Source organism: Elephantulus edwardii, unplaced genomic scaffold (assembly GCF_000299155.1).
Source record: "Elephantulus edwardii isolate Elephantulus edwardi_28Jun2011 unplaced genomic scaffold, EleEdw1.0 scaffold00009, whole genome shotgun sequence".
Lineage (NCBI taxonomy): Eukaryota > Metazoa > Chordata > Mammalia > Macroscelidea > Macroscelididae > Elephantulus > Elephantulus edwardii.
In genome coordinates this window covers 22,700,231-22,711,073 of record NW_006399759.1, presented here as the reverse complement: position 1 = coordinate 22,711,073, position 10,843 = coordinate 22,700,231, and positions in this window count along the sequence as shown.

Genomic DNA, 10,843 nt, shown 5'->3' with positions numbered 1-10,843 from the left:
TATCCCACCTGAATTTCAGAACCATCACAGGAATTAAGATCATTAATTTAATACTTAATGAATTTATTAATTAGTGAGCAAATTGGATGTGACACTCCTTGTCTTTGGGTTTCCCAGATCCTCAGATTCTGAATTATCCATTAATTTATTAATTACTTTTTATCCTTAATTAATTTTGGCATACAGAACTACCAAAAGAAAAACTATGAAGTGAAAATATCTTTGATATTTCATCTGGGCTTTGGTGACTTTTGGTGACTATCTGAGTTTTCTGCATTTCCTTATGCAGTCAGGTTACAGGCCTCAGTTCACCTATATGCCCATATCCATCCATCCATCCATCCATCCATCCATCCAACCATCCATCCATCCATCCATCCATCCATCCATCCATCCATCCATGCATCCATCCAGTCTTCCACTCTTTCAAACTTGAAGTATTCACTGAGTATCTATTTGGGGAAGTCCAATAGAGAGATATATAGAGAAGAGTAGCATTAATATCTCTTTATTCAGGGAGGTCACAGTTCAGTGCAGGAGCCTCAGTCTAAATTGGTGGCATTTACACAGCAATATAAGTGTAATTTGAAGTTTGTACAAAGGATAACAGGACCCAGAAGGGACAACTAAATTTGGCCTATGAATTAGAGAAAGTTTCACAGGGCAGGTGATATGGTGCTTGATATTAGAGGTTAAGTAGGAAATGAAAATATGATGGGAACAGGGTACAGGCAGGGTAAAGACTCTGCTGCTAAAATGAGGACAGTGAAAACATGATTTATACTCAGGATAGAATAAAAGGAAAATGTGTGTGTGTGTGTGTGTGTGTGTGTGCACGTGCACGAATGTGTGTGTATATATGTATGTAGGAGGTAGAAGGGTTAAGAAAGAAAGGTGTGAAGAACTTGAAATATGGCTGAAAAGGTAACAGCCAGATTACCAGCAATTTGAAAGGCCATAACTTAAGGTATTTTTATGACCTGACTTCTCAGGCAGAGCCTTCAATACACTAAAGTGCATTTTGAATATCTGAAAGTGGAACATAGTGAGCACTTGCTCAAAACCTTTTGACTGTGACAAAGATGTTCTGTGGAACTCACCTTGGGAAATGATCGAAGGTCCTCAGAGGGCAACTCCAAGTCCCTGAGGACACATGCTGTATTGTCACAAGGTTTCTCTTTAATAATGTATAAATGGCTTCCTTTCATCTATCAAAACAAGGCTTTTAGAATTGGCACAGTCCTTAAAGATCATCAGGTCCAGACTCAGAGACTCAAATAGGCAGAATAACTGAACTGATCAAGGTTGGAAGAGGATGCAAATTTAGGACTTTGGACTTGAAGAGGCTTTTACTATCAAGAACTGCTAGAAAAGAGATAACACCAGTTAAGTGGCTTTAGCAAATAGAAATTTATTTTCTCACAGTGACTTCAGGGCCCTGCTCTGGAAGCCTTTCTCTCTGTTGGCTCTTGGGGGGGACAGGTCTTTGCCTCTCTAGTGTATATTCCATGGCTCTGTGCTGAGCCTCATGTGATGTGACATCTAGGTCCACATGCTTCTCTGCCTCTTTAATCTTGTCCTCTGTATCTCAAAACATATTCTATACGAAGATGACCACATTAACATAATCAGAAGCAGTCCTGGTGCGTCACACATGAGGCTGCTAACTGAAAGGTATGTGATTCCAATCCTCAGGAGGAAGATGAGGCTGTGTATTCCTGTTAAGATTCACAGCTATGGAAGCCTGATGGAGGGTTATTGAGTCTAAAGAGGCTGGATGGCAATGGGTTTGATTTGGTTAATATAACAGGAAAGTTCATTCTCAAATATGATTGTTGTTGTCTACTGTTGAGTTGGAATGGACACATGAGTTTTCTGACAGTTTATTGCACGGGAGGAGATGGTCTGTCTTTTTCCTTTTTAGCAGCAGGTAGATTTGAACCATATGCCTTTGGGATTGCAGCACAGCTTCTTGCCACTAGGCCACCAGACTTCCCTCAAATATGATTCCAACACTTATAAGCAAACTCATTGCTGTTGAGTCAATTCGGATGCAGAGTGACCCTACAGAATAGAGCAGACCTGCTTCACAGGGTTTCAAAGTATGGGAGCGGACAGCCACATCTTTCCTCTCGGAGCAGCTGGTGGATTTAAACTGTAAGACATTCAGTTGGCAGTTGAGCTCTTAACCACTGTGCCTTAGTGGTTAGCATTTACGTTTTCAAATATTATACTTGTGTGAGACTTTAAGGAATAAGTTATTTTTTTTCCATTCAACATTTATACAAATTTTGTATTCTGATATTCACAGTAATCCCCTCAGTGTAACAGCATTCCCTGTACCTTATTTCCATTTCTCTTTTCTATCCCTTCCTGCCTTCTAAGCTTTGTTTTTAGAAACTGCTGCCCATCTGGTCCCCTATGGTTCATTGTACTAAGGAGTACATTTCTTCCCGGTGTTATAGACCTGTCTGTTGTTTCACTGAAAGTTGATCCCAAAGGATGGATTCAGTTCTAGGCTTTTAAAGAGAACACCCCCAGCCCCCAATGAGCTGGACTGACAAGGTGACTTCAGTAATGAGCTCTACTGTGTCAAAGGTGATTAGGATGGCACAGGATAAGGCAGGGTTCAGGTCTGCTGTTCATAGGGCCACTCTGAGTCATACTTGACTCGATGGCACCTACCAAGCAACAACAGCAGCAGCTATAGGCCCGGATTTCCAGTCCCAGAGACCAGTAAGTCTGGTTCTTTTTATATGTTTTTAACTTACAGCACATATTCTTTGTGGGACACAATTCAACCCATGACAAAAGCTACAGACAAAAGCTCTTATTGCTGTCAAGTCCGTATGGACACAAAGCTGACCCTCCAGCAGGTTTTCAGTGGCTAAAAATCGCTCATCTTTCTCCCTCAGTGCAGCAGGTGGATTTAAATTCCCTGCCTTTGGCTCGGCAGAGCAACTCCTTACTTGCTAGGCTACCAGAACTTCCCAAAAAGATATAAGATACATCAAAATATTACAAGAGAACAATAGACATAAGCATAGACATAATTTTATAAAGGGAGATAGATTATCGTAACAATAAACTGGTGCTTTAGTTATCTAGTGCTGCTATGACAAAGATACCACAAGTCAAATAGAACGTTATTTTCTTACAGTTTTGTTGTTGCTGTTGGATTGAGTCAGAACAGACCCACAGTTGACCCTCTCACAGGTTTTCAGAAGCAGTAAGTTGCTTTGGAGTTGACTGTCCATCTTTCTCTAAGAAGCAGCTGGTGGATTAGAACCTTTAGGTTGGCAGCGCAGCTCCGTTCCCACGAGGCCACCTTGTTATTGTTTGGATTCCAGAAGTCCAAATTCAGGGCGCCTCGCTTCAGGGAAGACCCTCTCTCTGTGTCAGTTTTAGAGAAAGGCCCTTGTCTCCTTTTGTATCTGTAGGTCTGGCATTCTTTTGAGACATTTCTTGTTGTCAAGGAGCTTCTTCATGCAGAGGCGGGAATCTAAAAGGAGGTCCCCCACTCTCAGTTCATTTTCCTCCACCTTTTTAAACTCTTTTGAGTCAAAAGGGATTGCAGGTTATATTTTAGGGAAACTTCTCTTTCATTAGGGATCTCTGGTGGCCTAGTAGTAAGAATCGTGCTGCAATTCCAGAGGCATGCAGTTTGAATCCACCAGCTGCTCCATGGGAAAAGGATGCACAATCTCCTCCTGTGCAATTTACTGCCTCTGAAAACCCACTAGAGGGTCAGCCATGGGTTGGTTCTGAGTTGATGGCACACCACAAACAGGACAACAATCCTTTCCATTGGATTAATCTGTGATGAGATTAAGGCATCTCGCATTCCATCCTTAATTGTCTTGAAACTATTTGGTCTATCAGATCATGGGGAACCATTGCAAGCTTCCCCAATATATCATTGCTTACTTGTATTTGTGACAGACACAATTCAATCTGTGGCATCCAGAATAAAAATAAATTCTAGCTAATTAAGAACTAAATTTAGTCTTGAGCTGCCTGATACCCAAGCATACATAGAAGCACAGTGATTGATAGGTTTTTCTCTTTACCTGACAAAAGGGAACACAGAAACAAAGGATTTTCATTTCCATCAGGAACAATCTCAAGATTGAGTTTTCAGTATTTTACTCCATAATAAACAAGCAGATTGTGTAAAAGGTCCTGGAAATCTAGTTTTCTGAGAACTCACCAGTCAGTGGAACGTGTCATCCAGTCATAATTCATCTCCATGTACAAACAAACAATATGCTTCCCAGTCTCTCCATGATTAGGCAAGTACCTGACCATTGTGTCTCATAGGGTCATGATGGGCTGATTTTTAAAAGAATGGCTGACTTTTCTTTCTAGTCTGTCTTAGCCTGGAATCTCTGCTGCAAACTGTTCAGTATCACATGCAAACCTTTACTAAGATAAACAGGGTGGTTAAGCATGACATGCATTGATTATGAACTGCTCTAGTCTCCAAATGGAAGATGACAATTCTCCTACCAAACTACTGTTTCCCTTCAGTGAAAGACAGAGATGGGAAACCAATATGGTGAGTGCTTTGGGAGAGAAAAGCAGAGGATGTTGAGGGAGTATGGTAGGCAACATGTGGACCCAGAGGGAAAGAACGTTTCCCAGAAGGCAAAGTTTTTAATTGAATGGTGTCAGAAAGACCTGGTAGCTGTGAAGGGTATTCTCGGCAGAGGGTTGCCATTGTGAAAGCTGAGAGGCATGAAAAAGCCAAGGAGGGTTGGGGAATTCCATCTGTTTCATAAACTCAGATTGATGGGAGAGATCTTTAGGCTACTGGACAGAGAGCAGTGAAAAGAGAAACCAACTGAATAAACGTTAGCCATGATTACTAATATTCCCTCCCATTCCACCTTGCTAGCACATGGCTGTTGAGTTTGAAGCAACTCAAAGTTAAGCCTCCAATGCATTTTTAGAGGCTGTAAACGGCATGGGAGAATATTGCCCATCTTTCTCCCAAGGAGTCCCTGGTGGATTTGAACTTGGTGCCACTTTTGGTTTGGCTGTGAACGGCTCCCAATGGACTATAACACCAGACATTAGAGCTGTAATAAGAAGCATACTCAACTCCAGGAGCTGTTGTAGTTCTTCAAGTAATGGGCCTGGTACCAAACGACCTCATGAACTCACTTATTTCAGTGGTGCCTCACGTAGATGCCTGGAGGCTTTATATTAATCATTTCCGAAATTCTTCTCTGCATCAAAATAAATTTCCTATCTTAATGTTATATTTGGCAATTGAAGACATTATGTAAAAACCAATCTGTACAAACACAAAGAGGAAAACAAACTGAGAAGCAGAACCTTAATACCACCAAGAGAGAATCACCTGAAGTGGAGTTGGTCTTTGTTGGATTTGAGTCCCTGTGCTAGGAAGCTCCTTGATGGCAAGGATTGCCAAGATAAATGCAGATCACCAAGGAATACCCAAACTATAGATGCTGAAGGAAACAAAGACCTTCCTCCAGAACTGAGAGATGGCTTTCCCTTAGTAGCTGGCACCCAAAATTTGAACTTCTTAAATTGTAAAAGAATAAATGTGTGTATGTTAAAGCCATTATCTTGTGGTATTTCTGTTATAGAAGCATTAAATGACTGGTCTTCTATCATTTGTTGTTAAGTAAGAATGAAAGATCCAAGGAAGGTTTGGATATGGAACTTGAAAGGCATATCCATGGGTGGATAGGAGAAGGGGGCCTCAAAAAGAGACAAGTGATCACAGCAAGGAGGACATGGAGACTTAGAAGAGATTACACGTTCCATCTTTGCCCGTGGGTGGGTGGGTGTCCTCTATTCCCTAGAAAACACATAGAGAAGTAGGTGCCAATGTCAAGTGATTGGTAACTCCTTACAAGAGACCAGTTTGTCAAGGAGCTTTCCTACAGGTGACTTGAGAGAGCATGGGATGTAATATAATGTGGCATATAGACATTTTGAAGGAGGGAGAGATGAGTGTGTGGCAGTGAAGAGCAGTTTGACAGGTGAGAGTATGCCTTGTGGTGATGTAAATGGGGGTCTAGGATGGGGATATTGATGCACAGGCGTGTGTGAATACACAAATGAGTGTGTTAGAATGTGTACAGAAATGTATTTGCATATACATGCACATGTGTTTGCATGTAGGAATGAATTCACCACTGTGCCTACTAGGATCAACCTTGAGGAACTTTCTGGGTGTGTGAAATATATGGACTGACTTTATATGGCTTTCATGCCTCCTGTTTCATTTGCTTTTTCTGACCAGTGTGTAAAGGAAGAATTTTTTATATTCTCTAATGGTGTAGTCTGTAGGGAGCCACCTTGCTAACCTGAAGGAGTTACCTCTCGAGTGGGTGGAATACAGTAAAGGCTCTTTAGGAGAAAGATGGATAATCTCCTTCCTTGCAACTATAGTCTCCCAAAGACCTGTTGGAAGTTCAGCTCTGACTTGAGGGCAGTGAATTTGAATGCTTAGCTGAGGAAGCCAGGGCCAAAAGGCTCAGTGACTTACAAGGTTTCCTACAGGAGGGTGCAGCAGGATGAGAAGCCCGCCCAGTCTCATGAAAATCTGTGCCTTCTATACCCAAGAACCCCTAAGGTGGAGTTCCACTCCTTGGTTCTCTGCTTTCACAGACACCACAAGGGCTCTTTCTGACCCTCACTGAGCACACCTTCTCTCCAATTCACAAATACCCTCCAGGCCCTAAAAGAAGGTCCTCATTCCCAGACTTGTAGGCACTGCAGATGCCTTCTGCAGAGCTTAGAGATTTGGAAGTATTTTGTTCCCAAGTAAACAAACAATGTTGGTTTGGGGTTTTTGTTTGTTTGTTTGTTTTTACATAAACTGATTAAATAGCTAACTACTGAGGCGCATTTAAGAGATAGAGGAGTTCTTTTAAGATGTTCACAAAATATGTGCACACTTTCAGAAAAATCTTTTAAGAGAAAGCTACATTATGTATGAAAACTGCAGGCCTTGGAGAACAGCACTGAAGAGAAATAGTTTAGACCCTCTTCTAAGGAACAAAACCATGGAATGGGAAACAGAGAGGCTCAACACACCTGGCCTGCAGCCACCTGCACATCAAATGAATTCGTGTACATCAAATGAAAATATTAGGAGTCCGGGGGGGTCTCGGAGGCCCAGAGGGTCTTACGCTATAGTTTTTCATCTGCCATTCCTACCTGCCACCACTCTTTTTACCCCACAAGTCTTCCTCTAAGGTGCATATTCCACCTCTTTTCTGAAGCCTGCCAGCATTGCTCCTTTTTCTCTGATTCTGACCTAGGATCTCTATCAAAGAACGATGAGAAAATTTAAAGACAACGCCATGTACTTCGACCAAGACAGAGAAAAGTGTCAAACACCTTTTGCTATATCTTTCTTACCTTCCCCACTCCCTCCCGTTCCTCCCACTCAAGGCCAAAAACTTGAATACTGTGGTCTCACTGGCCCTGGCCTGAGGTAAGTGGTCAATGAGTGCGGACTGAGGGCAGCTGCCAGAGCGCGTGATGTGGGGCGGAGACCCAAGAAACACTGGGCGCTTTCAGCTTGGAGGCAGCTGGCTCAGAAGAATTATTGCAAGTCTGCACAACTTAAAAATCTGCAGTTTGTGGGCGGGAGGGGGAGCGCGGGGGTGGGTTCCCGAGCGTCCCGTTTCTCCTCAGGCCCTTTACCAAGCTTTCTGTCTCAGTGCAGAGATGCCTTCTGGACCACACGCTTAGGTTCTGGTTTGCTTACCAGCCTGGGCCAAAATCATCTGCCCCTGACCCCTCTTCCATCCTCTGGACCCAATCGTTCACTTCTGTGCATGGGTCCAGCCATCTGTATCGACTTGGTAAGTGGAGGAATTGAGCATATAAACTCGTCTTGTTCTGCATTGTGCCTGAGTCTTCATGAATGGGCTGCTGGTAAATAAACACTGGCGGAAGCAGGGGCTGTTTCTTCCTTCGCACTTTGTTTTAAAATAAGTTGTGGTCTGGAGACTTCCCCCAAATCCCGGCACGTTTGCAAACTGTCGCTTGGGTCGTGACTTTCAGAGGGAATCGACGAGCGAGCCCCAGAGGACGCGCAGGTGGAAGGTGCAGGGCGCGCCCCTGCTCCTGCCCAGACAGGGTCGGCCCTTCAGGGGGTGAGTCTGCACTGGGGCCTCCGCGGAAGCGCGCCCCTGCAGTGTCGCCTGTCCGTGCACCCAAGCTGTCTGCCTGTCGGTCGGTCTGATCCCGGTTAACTCTTGGTTCCCCAGAGTCGCTCCCTCGGCTCTGGGCTCTCGGGGTTCTGGGCCCGACGCCAGGCGACGAGCGGAGCCGGGACCAATTGGGCGGCAGTGGAGCCGCCAGCCCCGCCCCGCTCACCGCTCCAGGCGCCGCACTCCCGCCAAGCCCCGCGAGCTTGGACAGACAGACAGACAGACGCACGCGGGCCACTGGTTCTTCTCGCCGCCGCCGCCGCCACCGCGGTGGGCGAGCGGGGCCGCGCGGCGAGGCCGGATCCCTACAGCTCCGGCCCTGCAGAGCGGAGGGAGCCACTCACGCTCGGACTCCTGCAGGTACCTGCTCCGGTCCCCACCTCCTGTGTCTCGAGCACGCTTGTCTGTGAGGCCCCGCAACTTTACCGCATCCCCCGTGCCTTTTTCTCCCCCAGGTGCCCCGGTGATCTGGAGTTTACGACGCTGCAGGTCTGCGTCTGCAGGGGACTTTGCATTCTACTGGACGCCTGTCTCCCGGTGTTCCCCAACCTCCAGTCTCTGGAACCCGCCGTCGCTGGAGCTCTGAGACTCCGCCTGTTGCATGAGCTCAGGTTAGCTGAGACGGTGGTGTGTGGGTTTCTTTAAAAGCTGAGTGGAAGGTAACTGAGATCAGCTCTCAGAGGTCAGGTTTGGGGTCTAGGGTTCTAGGGTGGGATGGAAGGACTAGAAGAGATGGGGGAATCCTTGAACTGGATGGAAAGGCGGCCCTTCGCCTAGGGACATCCCCGGGGCGTTTCCTTGGTGAGGAAGCCCTACCTTCTTTCCTCGAGAGGAGGCGCTTTCCTGGAGAATATAAGTGCTTCCCGGCCTTCTGCTCCGCCTTCTTCCCAGCTATTGCTCTCTCCCTTGCCCTGCAGCAGTTCAAAGAGCACCCGGACTGTTGCAGAGGAGACCCTATCATGGCCTTTACCTTGATGCGCCGCTGCACACAGCTCTGCTCGCTCGCCCTAGGTGGGGGCGGTTTGCGAGCTTCAAGGACAGATGTCCAGTCACCAGTAGACTCTGTGCGTTTGGAATAGTGGTAGTGGTGGGGATGGGTGCTCGGGGTCGGGAACTTATTTTTCCACTCACCACGATAACAGCCCGACCTCTTGGGGTGGTGAGGCTGTCAAGTGAAGTCAGACTTGCCTGCAGGGGCCGCGATGTGCTGCCTTGAGCGCGCCTTTCGCATTGCGGGGCTTGTTCTGCGCCCCCCATCTCCTTGTTCAGCCCTTCTCGCCCATTTTGGGAAACATGCACTTTTTCAGAACTTAGTATCTTTCTTGGCCTACCTACAGCTCCAAGTCCAATTCAGGGGAGCAGAGAACTGCAAAGTTCTTGAACCACTAGACCATCCTTGATTTGACATAAGTGTGTTCTGATAGAGGGAGAAGATTCGAGACTCTGTGGCTCTCTGTGAGAGTTTGTTTGGTGTCTTTCTCATTACCCCCTAAAGATAGGCAGGTGGAGAAAACCATCTCAGAAACTTTACCCGTCCCTTTCCATGTATTTCTTTATGTGGTTTGCATAACTATTCCCTTAGAACCCTGTTAGTTACCTACAGTTGTTCCCCTTTTTAGACAGCTTGCAAATACCTTCCCAGGTAAACAGAAAACAGTCATTTTCCTGTGTACCTGTCCTCTTGGTAAAGGCAGATGCCCTTCTACATCTCTCCAGAGGTCTCTAGCAGGAAGGGGTGGAATTGCTGCTGGTAAACTGGTGGAGTGCATGCAGGTCTCCCTTTTTGCCTGAGTTGTAGAGACCATTGGTTTATTCAGTATATAGTCACAGCCCTGTACTGTGGCCAAGTTCTGTGCTCTGTTCCGTGGATACACAGTGGAAGATGACAGTTATCTTCCAGACTAGTTCTATTCTTCCTTTATTTTCCCTTCACTAGATTCCTCCCTTCTCCTATTTTAATATTACATCTGTCATTTGACAAGTAAGAATTGGCAATATGAGGACATGGAGCAAAAAATTCTTATTCCAAAGCAGCATGTTGTGAGTGAATTTCTAAGGAGACGTGTGAGAAGAAAAAAAGAGGACTGCTTCTAACTTCTTTGCTTCAACGAGTTGTGGCCTTCACTGTAATCTTTCATAGTCTCCATAGATCCTGGGAGTTCTGGTGGCTTAGTAGAGGAGGAGTTGTGCTGGCTACCCAAAGTCCTGGGGTTTAAATCCTCCAGCTGCTCTGCAGGAGAAAGATGGACAGTCTCCTTCTGTGCAGTTTACAGTCTCTGAAAACTTGCTGGAGGATCCACTATGTGTAGGCTTCAAATCAATGGACATAACAACTGACCTTAACCTGACCTCTATTTGACATTTGGGTCCTGGGTGTCAGATTGTGTGTCAATTAAAAAAAAAAAAGGCACCCTAACATTTCTCTTCTCCTTATTTTTTTTTCTTTTGATATTTTCAAACTCACAGCTGTCAATTTGGAGCCAACTCATAACTTAGCCTTCAGTGGGTTTTAAGAGGTTGTAAGTTGCACAGATTTGTCCTGGAAAGGGTTAAACCGGGTGGCTCCTTGGAGGCAAAGATTATGAGGCTCCATCTAACATACTTTGGACATGTTGTGAGGGGAGACCGGTCCTTGGAGA